At 38.4% G+C, this 13,298-nt stretch overlaps 1 protein-coding gene across 2 annotated transcripts in view; it reads left to right on the forward strand.

The window, feature by feature from the left end:
- Positions 1 to 86: 86 nt before the first annotated feature.
- The window catches only part of POU2F1 (POU class 2 homeobox 1), a 117,329-nt gene continuing 104,117 nt past the window's right edge, over positions 87 to 13,298 (forward strand). For both annotated transcript variants that reach the window (XM_010845999.1, XM_010846002.1), the window contains exon 1: positions 87 to 1,415. The gene's annotated coding sequence lies outside the window, so the exon portion shown is untranslated. The remainder of the gene's footprint in view (positions 1,416 to 13,298) is intronic.

Here is a 13,298-nt window from a genome sequence, read left to right on the forward strand (position 1 = left end):
TGAGTTTGAGTGAACTCTGGGAGTTGGTGATGGACAGGGAGGCCTGGCATGCTGAGATTCATGGGGTCGCAAATAGTCGGACACGACTGAGCGACTGAACTGAACTGAAAAGTCTGTTTATTTTGTGTATTTAGTTTCTGTTTCGTATTAGTATGTTCTGTTTCATTTTGCTTTTTGTTTTAGGTATATCCTCTTACAGCGTAACATTTTAAAAAATATAGATACATAGTTAAATATAGATCATACTTTTTAAGAGAGGGAAAAATTCTTTTTTTTTTTCAGTTGTGAAACAATAGTAAAATATCGTAATAAATTTTTAATCATTATTGGAGAATTGTGACAGAATTTTAGTGATGATCTCTATTTTCAATATTATGAGCTAATATGAGCCTCTTCTCTCACAAAAATAACTCCTTTTTAAGAAGATAGTTTGAACTGTTTACGTATTTGATTTTGTTTGCACTTTGAACTTAAGCTCTTGGTTCAGTGTTTCATGAAGTAGTTAAGAACATCATAGAATATATAGAAAAAAGTCGATTGTCTATTACATGAGCACTGAGCACAGTTATATAAAACTCAGATGTTTCTCATTAATGTTGTCCTACTCAGTTGTACTAATTTATACCAACTACACTAATTAGTCACGTCATACTAATTCAGACAAAGCTACGAAGTAGAGGTATGTGGCAAGTAAGAGTCAGTGTGTGTACCAGGTCTTCATCCATTAAGGCTGCTTGAACCTACTGTTCAGGGTTCTGAGCCCTTGTGGCAAAGAATGTAATGGTCAGTCAGTGACAGTAAATGTACACACCCATGTGTACCAAATAGTGACCTTTCTCATTTTCTGAAGACAAAATGTAATCTTGCACCTTTTCCCAGAATTCAGTGATAACAATCTATATTGATGTATGCCTGTCATCTGTGTGAGTGTTCTCAGCCAACTGAAGTAGTTGCTTATAAATTTGGAAGGAGGTTAATGTCAGATTTGGGGGTCTTTTTTAAAGTTAATGAAATATACCCTTAAAAGAAAATATGAAGTAGGCTATCGAGCTTCATGAAGGACCACCCCCTTATAATACATAGTCCAAGAAGTTTCTGATTTGCCTCCATGTTTCTGAGGTAGCTGCAGGTGCTAGTATCCCTGTTCTGTGGATGAGGAAGTAGGCACAAGAGAGATACCTGTTTCCAGTCACTTTATATTTAGGCAGCTAACCATTCTAGTGCTGCCCACTATTTATGATTGTTCCCCCTTAGAGTCTTAGGTTATTTCATACACCTTACTCAGTCTTGCCTTTTTCTCTTTTTGTATTCATAGACTGGAAAAGTAAGAAGAGCTTCCCTGCCTTTTAATTACCAAACTACTCTCAGGTTTCAGTGAATCAGTTCAGAGAAAGAATGCAGTCTTTCTATACCTGGTAAATATCTTATGCTAATAAAAGCTATTAATTTAGTGGCCTCTGATAAAATCCAGGTGTTATGATGATTACCTTTGAGTTTGTGGAATGATTATAAAAATGACTCAGTATATTATAGTTCATTTTAACTCTGAAATTTGTTTGATATGTATTGATATGATAGTTATGCTTAGAATGCCTGTGTCCTACCCAGCAATGGAAAACAGTTTAGGATTGGCCCTACTACTTAGATTTGGCTCTGATTTCTTTTGAAAAAGTTGTGAAATTGATGTAAATAGGTACATGTTAAGTCTCATTTTTATTGAGATAATATAACAGTAATAATCCCTATGTGGTAGTTTAATAGAAGTGCTTTGTAGTTTTATAAAATTAATCTATTAATCAAAATATTATAACCTGGATTTTACCATTTTACAAATGACCTAAGTGAATATTCCATCACTTCATGGGAAATAGATGGGGAAACTGGAAACAGTGTCAGACTTTATTTTTCTGGGCTCCAAAATCACTGCAGATGGTGACTGCAGCCATGAAATTAAAAGACACTTACTCCTTGGAAGGAAAGTTATGACCAACCTAGATAGCATATTGAAAAGCAGAGACATTACTTTGCCAACAAAGGTCCGTCTAGTCAAGGCTATGGTTTTTCCTGTGGTCATGTATGGATGTGAGAGTTGGACTGTGAAGAAGGCTGAGCACTGAAGAATTGATGCTTTTAAACTGTGGTGTGGAGAAGACTCTTGAGAGTCCCTTGGACTGCAAGGAGATCCGTCCAGTCCATTCTGAAGGAGATCAGCCCTGGGATTTCTTTGGAAGGAATGATGCTAAAGCTGAAACTCCAGTACTTTGGCCACCTCATGCAAAGAGTTGACTCATTGGAAAAGACTCTGATGCTGGGAGGGATGGGGGCAGGAGGAGAAGGGGACGACAGAGGATGAGATGGCTAGATGGCATCACTGACTCGATGGATGTGAGTCTGAGTGAACTCCGGGAGATGGTGATGGGACAGGGAGGCCTGGCGTGATGCGATTCATGGGGTCGCAAAGAGTCGGACATGACTGAGTGACTGAACTGAACTGAAGTGAATATTAGATTGATGAAGTAACTTGTTTAAGGAAGTTCAGTTAGCCAGTGTAGAGCTACGATTAGAATCTAGATGCCTAGTCTAGTGCCTTTTAAAAATTCTTAAAGTACCTTAAATATAAATTAACTTACTTAAGGGAATAAAAAACCATAATGACATTTCATGTGAATTTCCCTCTTGTGTAACTTAATACAGCAACAGAGAAGACAAAATAGTTTTATTTATTCTACATTAAATATTTTGTCTATTAATAGCAATATTAGAACAATTAATTAACTACTAGGTGCCACTGAAGCTTTTAGATATGTTTTGTTCAAATCTGAGGAGAACCCTTGGGAGTATTATTGTACCTGTTTTACAGATGAGGGAACTGAGGCTTAGAAAGAGTAATAGTTTAGAATTTTTACACTTCTAGAACTGGAGTTTAAACACACTTTTCCTCTGCTTTCAAAGCACATTACTAAACTGTGAAACCTGTTTATTTTTTAAATTAAAATTTAATGATCCAACCCATTCCTTATTAATTGATACTGATTATGGAATTATTTCCTCTTAACTCATCCATCCCAAAATTTGACCACTTTAAAGACATGTTGAAGTAGTGTGGAGAAACCATAAAATTGTTTCTGTAGGCTTTATACCCCCTCAAAAAATATATAATGTGCTCAGTCGCTCAGTCATGTCCGACTCTTTGCAACCCCTTGGACTGTAGCCGGCCAGGCTCCTCTGTCAATGGTATTCTCCAGGCAAGAAACTGGAGTGGGTAGCCATTTTCTTCTCCACTTTATATAATATTTGTATGTTTAAACTAATTTGAGCAAGTCCATATGTATATTTAGTGGGTCTAAATATACATATGAAAGTTTTGTCTCCATGTTTCTACTTATTATAGTTGATCATCAAGTAATGATTATTTTCCTAAAATATTTTTAAAGTGGACCTTTCAAAATTAGTTAAGAGGAGAAGGAGATGGCGGAGGAGTAGGTGGACGTGGAGTACGTCTCTCTCCACGGATACATCAGGATACACCTTCAGACACAGGAGTGCGTGCAGGACACCAGCGAGAGCAGACAGGAGTACCTGACCAGAGGAAAAGAATACACAGAACCACACAAAACTCGGTAGGATGAAGGAACTAGGGGGAAAAACAGGAGTGTTAGTAGGAGTGGACCTGCTCTCAGCGGGTGGGGGAACACATCGGGGCAGTTGTCCGAGTCAGAGGAGAAACATTTAAGGCTGAGAGGGAAACAGCTGATCTGTGACAGCGTGAATGGAATGAGAATCAGACAGTCCTTGCTGCAGCCATACATGCCCCGGACAGGAGCTGGTCCTCTGGAAGGCGCAGTGGCTGGGAGCTGGAGTTTGGGGAGTATGGAGCAATCCCAGGGCAAGGGCTGCTGTTGACTGCAGAGAGACGGATGGAGGGGATGTGAGGGAGGAGACTGTGGTGGGAAATGCCTGTGGAGGAAAGCCAGGAAGCCATGGAAGCAAGGCAATACAGCTGAGTGTCGTAGGGGGTGAAGCCGTCACTGTCACCGTAGCCTGTCTCCCCCAACATGCCAGCATCTGCAGCTGAACAATAGAGGCTGGCCCATCAAACGCCTGACACACTGAACTACAGATAGGACCCCACCCAGGGGGCCCCTTTAGGTGCCTGAAGTGCCGATCTACAGAGTAGGACCCCAGGCATGGCAGCCCTCTATGTGCCTGAATGGGTGGAGCTACAGAGAAAGACTGGCCAAAGAGGCCTTCTGATTGCCAGCTACAACAGGCTCGGAAAAAAGACTCTGATAGGGCCATAACTCCTGCAGCAGAGACAGTCGTGTCCCTGCACACTTTGAGCTGCCAGGCACTAAGAAATCCAATTAAGCTTTTGAGCTTTTTTTCCTTCCCCTCAGTCACATTTTTTATTGTTGTTGTATACCTCTGCCTCTACATTGGGCTTTTGCAGTTCAGCAGAGTTTTCCTCTTTTTTTTTTTCTTTTTTAAAAAAAATTTTAAACCTGTTGTTATTTTTTCTACACTTAACTCCTTTGTTTGCTTTTCCTACTGTTCTTTCCCCGTTGCAGTTATCTGTAACATATATAAATCTTTATCTACCTCTATTTAACTTTGCATATCTATTCTTTGTTTCTTTCTCTCCTTTCCTCTCAACATATTTGTTAGTTTTATTTTCATTGTTTTATTCCCCACTTGGCACCTTGTTTTAGTTTTGTTTTCCAGTTTGTGCTTTAGTTAGTTTTGTTCTTAACTGATAAATATAATTTTTGATTTGCTTTGTTCACCAGGTCAATCTACTGTACTTTATTTTTGTTAGACTGTTTTCACTTTGCTCACGTGTGTATATGTATATGTGTATATTCCATTATTTTAATTATGATTTGCCTGATTTTGTAACTGCCATTTGGGGTTCATCTTTGGTTTACCATTTTTGGATATTTGTTTTGATCTCCCTTCATGCCATAACAAACCCACTTGTGGGTCAAGCCCTGAGTCTTTGGAGTGGGAGCACTAACTCCAAGACCCTAGATTACCAGAGAACTGACCCTAGGGAGTATCAGATAGTGAGAACTCACACAAAGCAAACCACTTGAATACAAGACCCAGCATCACCAACCACCAGTAGCACCCTCTGCAGGATGCCTCATCTAAACAACAAACAAAACAAAAATACAAACCCAGTCATCAGCAGACAGGATTAACACCTCACTCACCCTTGCCCATCAGAGGAACAAGCAAAAACCAGCACAAATCTCATCTTTATATGAAGCTCACACAAACCACTGGAGAATTCAGCTTTCCTTGAAGCTTGGGAAAAGGAGACCTCAAACACAAAAACTGTTAAAAAAAATAATAAAGAGACGGAGAAATGCTAAACAAATGAAGGAACAAACTAGAAACACAGAAGTCCAAATAAATGAAGAGGAAATAGGCAAACTACCTGAAAAAGAATTCAGAATAATGATAGTAAAGATGATACCTTGAAAATGGAGAAAATGCAAGAATCGATTAACAAAGACACAGAAGAATTAAAGAATAAACATACAGAGACAACACAGTTACTGAAATTAAAAATACTCTAGAAGGAATCAATAGCAGAATATCTGAAGCAGAAGAATGAATCAATGAGCTGGAAGATAAAATGGTGGAAATAACTTCTGAAGAGGAGGATAAAGTAAAAAGAATGAAAAGAACTGAGGACAGTCTCAGAGACCTCTGGGACCATATCAAAGGTGCCAACTTTCGAATTATAGGGGTCCTAGAAGAAGAAGAGAAAAAGAAAGGGTATGAGAAAATTTCTGAAGAGATTAGAGTTGAAAATTTCCTCAACATGGAAAAGGAAATAGTCAATCAAGTGCAAGAGGCACAAAGAGTCCCATACAGGATAAACCCATGGAGAAACATGCCACGATACATACTAATCAAACTATTAAAGACTAAACACAAAGAAAGAACATTAAAAGCAGCAAGGGAGAAGCAACAAGTAACATACAAGGGAAACCCCATACACTTTAATGGCTGATGTTTCAGCAGAAACTCTGTAGGCCAGAAGGGAATGTCAGGAAATACTTAAAGTACTGAAAGGGAAAAATCTACAATCAAGATTACTGTACCCGGCAAGGATGTAATTCAAAATTGATGGAGAAATAAAAAGCTTTTCAGACAAGCAAAAGTTAAGAGAATTCAGGACCACAAAATCAGCTTTATGACAAATGTTAAAGGGACTTATATAGTCAAGAAATACAAGAGAAGCAAAATGATCTACAAAATCAACCCCAAACAATTAAGAAAATGGCAATAGGAACATATATGCCAATAATTACTTAAATGTAAATGGATTAAATGGTCCAACCAAAAGACACAGACTGGCTGAATGGATACAAAAACAAGACCCTTATATATGCTGTCTACAAGAAACCCACTTCAGACCTCAAGACACATATAAACTGAAAGAGGATGGAAAAATATGTTCCATGTAAATAGGAAGCAAAAGAAAGCTGGAGTAGCAATCCTCATATCAGACAAAATAGACTTTAACATAAAGAGTATTACAAGATATAAGGAAGGACACTACATAATGATCAAGGGATCAATCCAAGAGGAAGGTGTAACAATTGTAAATATCCATGCACCGAACATAGGAGCACCTCAACACATAAGACAAACACTAACAGACATAAAAGGAGAAATTGACAGTAACAAAATAGTAGTAGGAAACTTTAACACCCAACTCACACCAATGGACAGATCATCAAAACAGAAAATTAATAAGGAAACACAAGTCTTACATGATACATTAGATGAAATGGATCTCATGGATACCTTCAGGACATTCCATCCAAAGGCAGAAGAATACACCTTCTTCTCAAGTGCACATGGAACATTCTTCAGGATAGACCACATCCTGAGTCACAAATCAAACGAGTAAATTTAAGAAAATTGAAATTGTATCTTGCAACTTCTCTGACCACAATGCTATGAGACTAGATATGAATTACAAAAAAAAAAAAACTGTTAGAAACGCAAACACATGGAGATTAAGCAACACGTTTCTAAATAACCAGCAGGTTACTGAAGAAATCAAAAGGGAAATCAAAAAATTTCTAGAAACAAATGACAATGAAAACACGACAAATCAAAACCTACGGGATGCAGCAAAAGCAGTTCTAAGAGGAAGTTTATAGCAATACAGTCCTACCTCAAGAAGCTAGAAAAACATCAAATAAACCACCTAACTTTACATCTAAAACAACTGGAAAAAGAACAACAAAAACCCACAATTAGTAGAAGGAAAGAAATCATAATGATCCAAGCAGTAATAAATGAAAAAGAAATGAAAGAAACAATAGTAAAGATCAATAAAACTAAAAGCTGATTCTTTGAAAATGTAAACAAAACTGACAGACCTTTAGCCAGACTCATCAAGAACAAAAGAGAGAAGAATCAAACCAACAAACCAGAAATGAAAAAGGAGAGGTTACAACAGACAATGCAGAAATACACATGTTTATAGGAAACTATTATGAACAACTAGATGGCAATAAAATCTAAAATCTGGAAGAAATGGACAGATTCTTAGAAAAGTTCAATCTTCCAAGACTGAACCAGGAAGAAATAGAAATTATAGACAACCTAATTACAAGCACTGAAATTGAAGCTGTGATCAAAAATCTCCCAAAAAACAAGAGCCCAGGACCAGATGGCTTCACAGGAGAATTCTGTCAAGCATTTAGAGAGGAGCTAATGCCTATCCTAAGAATCTTTCAAAAAATTGCAGAGGAAGGAACACTTCCAAACTCATTCTACAAGGCCACCATCACCCTGATACCAAAACCAGACAAAGAGAACACAAAAAAAGAAAACGACAGGCCAATATCACTGATGCACAGAGATGCAAAAATCCTCAGCAAAATTTTAGCAAACAGAGTGCAGCAACACATCAGAAAGCTCATAAACTAGGATCAAGTTGGGTTTATTCCAGGGATGCAAGGATTCTTCAGTATATGCAAATCAATCAATGTGATACACCATATTAACAAATTGAAAGATAAAAACCATATGATCTTCTCAATAGATGCGGGAAAAGCCTTTAACAAAATTCAGCAACTATTTGTGATTAAAACTCTTCAAAAAAATGGGCATAAAAGGAACCTACCTCAACATAGTAAAGGCCATATATGATAAGCCTATGGCAAACATTATCCTCAATGGTGAAAAACTGAAAGCATTCCCCCTAAGATCAGAAACAAGACAAGGATGTCCACTTTAACCACTGTTCTTCAACATAGTTCTGAAAAGTCCTACCTATAGCAATGAGAGAAGAAAAAGAAATGAAAAGAATCCAGAATGGAAAAGAAGAAGTAAGCTCTCACTGTTTGCAGATGACATGATACTGTTCATAGAAAACCCTGAAGATAGTATCAGAAAATTACTAGAGCTAATCAGTGAATTTAGCAGAGTTGCAGGATCCAAAATCAATACACAGAAATCTCTTGCATTTCTATGTATTAACAATGAAAAATCAGACAAATTAAGGAATCAATCCCATTCACCATTGCAACAAAAATAATTAAATATTTAGGAGTAAACTTACCTAAGGAGACAAAAGAACTGTACAGAGAAAAATTATAAGACACTAATGAAAGAAATCAAAGATGACATAAACAGATGGAGAGAGATTCCATGTTCCTGGGTAGGAAGAATCAATATTGTGAAAATGACTATACTACCAAATGCAATCTACAGATTCAATGGGATCCCTATCAAATTACCAATGGCATTTTTCACAGAATTAGAACAAAAAATTTCACAGTTCTTCTGGAAAGTGAAAAGACCCCGAATAGCCAAAGCAGTCTTGAGAATAAAGAATGGAGCTGGAGGAATCAACCTTCCTGACTTCAAATTGTAGTACAAAGCTACAGTCATCAAGACAGTATGGTACTGGCACCAAAACAGAAATATAGACCAATGGAACAAGATAGAAAGCCCAGAAATAAACCCATATGCCTATGGGTACCTTATTTTTGATAAAGGAGACAGGAATATACAATCAGGCAAAGACACCCTCTTCAATAAATGGTGCTGGGGAAAGTGGACAATTACATGTAAAAGAATGAAATTAGAACACTTCCTAATAGCATACACAAAGATACACTCAAAATGGATTAAAGACCTAAATATAAGACCAGAAACTATAAAATACTTAGAGAAAAACATAGGCAGAACATTTGATGACATAAATCAAAGCAAGATCCTCTATGACCCACCTACTAGAGTAATGGAAATAAAAACAAAAGAAAACAAGTTGGACCTGATTAAACCTAAAGGCTTTTGCACAGCCAAGGAACCTATAAGCAAAGTGAAAAGACAACCCTCAGAATGAGAGAAAATAATAGCAAATGAAACAACTGACAAAGGATTAATTTCCAAAATATACAAGCAACTCATACAACTCAATACCAGAAAAACAAACAACCCAATCAAAAAGTGGGAAAAAGAACTAAACAGACATTTCTCCAAAGAAGATATATAGATGGCTAACAAATACATGGGAGAAGGCAGTGGCAACCCAGTCCAGTACTCTTGCCTGGAAAATCCCATGGATGGAGCGGCCTGGTGGGTTGCAGTCCATGGAGTCGCTAGGAGTTGGACACAACTGAGTGGCTTGACTTTATTTTTTCACTTTCATGCATTGGAGAAGGAAATGGCAACCCACTCCAGTATTCTTGCCTGGAGAATCCCAGGGACGGGGGAGCCTGGTGGGCTGAGGTCTATGGTGTTGCACAGAGTCAGACACAACTGAAGCGACTTAGCAGCAGCAGCAGCAACAAATACATGAAAAGATGCTCAACATCACTCATTATTAGAGAAATGCAAATCAAAACTACAATGAGATATCACCTCACACTGGTCAGGATGGCCATCAAAAAGTGTACAAACAATAAATGCTGGAAAGGGTGTGGAGAAAAGGGAACGCTCTGGCACTACTGGTGGGAATGTAAATTGATACAGCCATTATGGAAGACAGTATGGAGATTCCTTAAAAACCTAGGAATAAAACCACCATATAACACAGCAATCCCACTCCTAGGCATATACCCTGAGGAAACCAAAATTGTAAGAGATACATGTATCCCGTTGTTCATTGCAGCACTATTTACAATAGCTAGAGCATGGAAGCCACCTAGATGTCCATCGACAGATGATAAAGAAGTTTTGGTACATATGCACAGTGGAATATTACTCAGCCATAAAGACAAACATATTTGAGTCAGTTCTAATCAGGTAGATGAACCTAGAACCTATTATACAGAGTGAAGTGAGTCAGAAAGAGAAAGATAAGTACCGTATTCTAATGCATATATACGGAATCTAGAATAATGTTACTGAAGAATTTATTTACAGGGCAGCAGTAGAGAAACAGACAGAGAGAATAGACTTATGGACATGGGGAGAGGGGAGGAGAGGGTGAGATGTATGGAAACTTATATGGAAACTTACATTACCATATGTAAAATAGACAGCCAACGGGAATTTGCTGTATGGCTCAGGAAACTCAAAGCAGGGCTCTGTATCAACCTAGAGGGGTGGAATGGGGTGGGAGATGGGAGAGAGGTTCACAGGGGAGGGGATATATGTATACCTATGGCTGATTTATGTTGAGGTTTGACAGAAAACAGAAAATTCTGTAAAGCAATTATCTTTCAATTAAAAAACAAATTAGAATATTACTCAACCTAAAAATAAAGCTGATACCATTAACGAAAAAATATCGATATTATAGCAAAGAGTATTAGTCAGAAATTAAGACATTTCAGGTGTCTGACTGGCTTTGGAATAAACAAAAGCTTATTATCCTAAATGAAACTGTAATGATAAAAGTTTAAAGAAAATACTTTAATATTTTCTTCTTTAGTAAAATACCTAGAATGCCTGAGTTTCTCAAACTAGGAGAGTCTTTGTCTTATCTTATCTGACTTATCCTTTCAAATTCACTTGTCCTCAGGAATCTTTCACTAAATTACTGCCACAACCTGCCTGGCAGAGAGAGAGTGGGGTGCACAATGTAGACGATGAGATATAAAGAAATACTCTTTTTTTTGGTAGCCCATGTCACATAACTGGGGCTTCCCAGGTGGCTCAGTGGTAAAGAATTCACCTGCCAATGCAGGAGACATGGGTTCTGTCACTGGATTGGGAATATCCCCTGGAACAGGAAAGGGCAACCCATTCCAGTATTCTTGCCTGCAGAATTTCATGGACAGAGGAGGCTGGCGGGCTGCAGTCCATGAGGTCACAAAGAATCAGCACAATGGAGTGACTGAGCACACAGGCACACATAACTGTTTTATTCCTGGCAGTGTGGAGATTTTATGGCATAGAATTGTAATTTATGTGCATTCTAATCTCTACTATTCAAAATGAGAAATAACATAAATTAGATTGGTACCTTTCTGTTCTAACTGGAACTTGTGAAGGTGGAAGAAATTTATTGATACAGTGACATTATGATGAGATTACAAAGTTATGTAATTATCCTAAATATTAATTGCAGCTACTCATCATCCACTGAGTAAAGGGGAAGGAGGTGAGGTAGGGCTGGGGCAGCTGACATTTATTAACTTCCTACTGTGTTGGGCATGTGCTAGACACATCTACTTGTATCAGATCAGATCAGTCACTCAGTCGTGTCCAACTCTTTGCAACCCCATGAATTGCAGCACGCCAGGCATCCCTGTCCATAACCAACTCCCAGAGTTCACTGAGACTCACGTCCATCGAGTCAGTGATGCCATCCAGCCATCTCATCCTCTGTCGTCCCCTTCTCCTCCTGCCCCCAATCCCTCCCAGCATCAGAGTCTTTTTCCCATGAGTCAACTCTTCGCATGAGGTGGCTACAGTACTGGAGTTTCAGCTTTAGCATCATTCCTTCCAAAGAAATCCCAGGGCTGATCTCCTTCAGAATGGACTGGTTGGATCTCCTTGCAGTCCAAGGGACTCTCAAGAGTCTTCTCCAACACCACAGTTCAAAAGCATCGATTCTTCGGCGCTCAGCCCTCTTCACAGTCCAACTCTCACATCCATACATGACCAAAGGAAAAACCATAGCCTTGACTAGACGAACCTTTTTTGGCAAAGTAATGTCTCTGCTTTTGAATATGCTATCTAGGTTGGTCATAACTTTCCTTCCAAGGAGTAAGCGTCTTTTAATTTCATGGCTGCAGTCAACCATCTGCAGTGATTTTGGAGCCCCAAAAAATAAAGTCTGACACTGTTTCCACTGTTTCCCCATCTATTTCTCATGAAGTGATGGGACCGGATGCCATGATCTTCGTTTTCTGAATGTTGAGCTTTAAGCCAACTTTTTCACTCTCCACTTTCACTTTCATCAAGAGGCTTTTTAGTTCCTCTTCACTTTCTGCCATATGCCCCAACCAGGAACGCTGAAGTAGCTGAAGTTGAACAGTTCTGTGAAGACCTACAAGACCTTTTAGAACTAACACCCAAAAAAAGATGTCCCTTTCATTATAGGGGACTGGAATGCAAAAATAGGAAGTCACGAAACACCTGGAGTAATAGGCAAATTTGGCCTTGGAATACGGAATGAAGCAGGACAAAGACTAATAGCGTTTTGCCAAGAAAATGCACTGGTCATAACAAACACCCTCTTCCAACAACACAAGAGAAGACTCTATACATGGACATCACCAGATGGTCAACACCAAAATCAGATTGATTATATTGTTTGCAGCCAAAGATGGAGAAGCTCTATAAAGTCAGCAAAAACAAGACCAGGAGCTGACTGTGGCTCAGACCATGAACTCCTTATTGCCAAATTCAGACTTAAATTGAAGAAAGTAGGGAAAACCACTAGACCATTCAGGTATGACCTAAATCAAATTCCTTATGATTATACAGTGGAAGTGAGAAATAGATTTAAGGGCCTAGATCTGATAGATAGAGTGCCTGATGAACTATGGACTGAGGTTCGTGACATTGTATAGGAGACAGGGATCAAGACCATTCCCATAGAAAAGAAACGCAAAAAAGCAAAATGGCTGTCTGGGGAGGCCTTACAAATAGCTGTGAAAAGAAGAGAAGCGAAAAGCAAAGGAGAAAAGGAAAGATATAAACATCTGAATGCAGAGTTCCAAAGAATAGCAAGAAGAGATAAGAAAGCCTTCCTCAGCGATCAATGCAAAGAAATAGAGGAAAACAACAGAATGGGAAAGACTAGGAATCTCTTCAAGAAAATCAGAGATACCAAAGGAAAATTTCATGCAAAGATGGGCTCGATA

The sequence above is a fragment of the Bison bison genome, unplaced genomic scaffold (assembly GCF_000754665.1).
Source record: "Bison bison bison isolate TAMUID 2011002044 unplaced genomic scaffold, Bison_UMD1.0 scf7180017864229, whole genome shotgun sequence".
In the NCBI taxonomy this organism is placed as follows: Eukaryota; Metazoa; Chordata; class Mammalia; order Artiodactyla; family Bovidae; genus Bison; species Bison bison.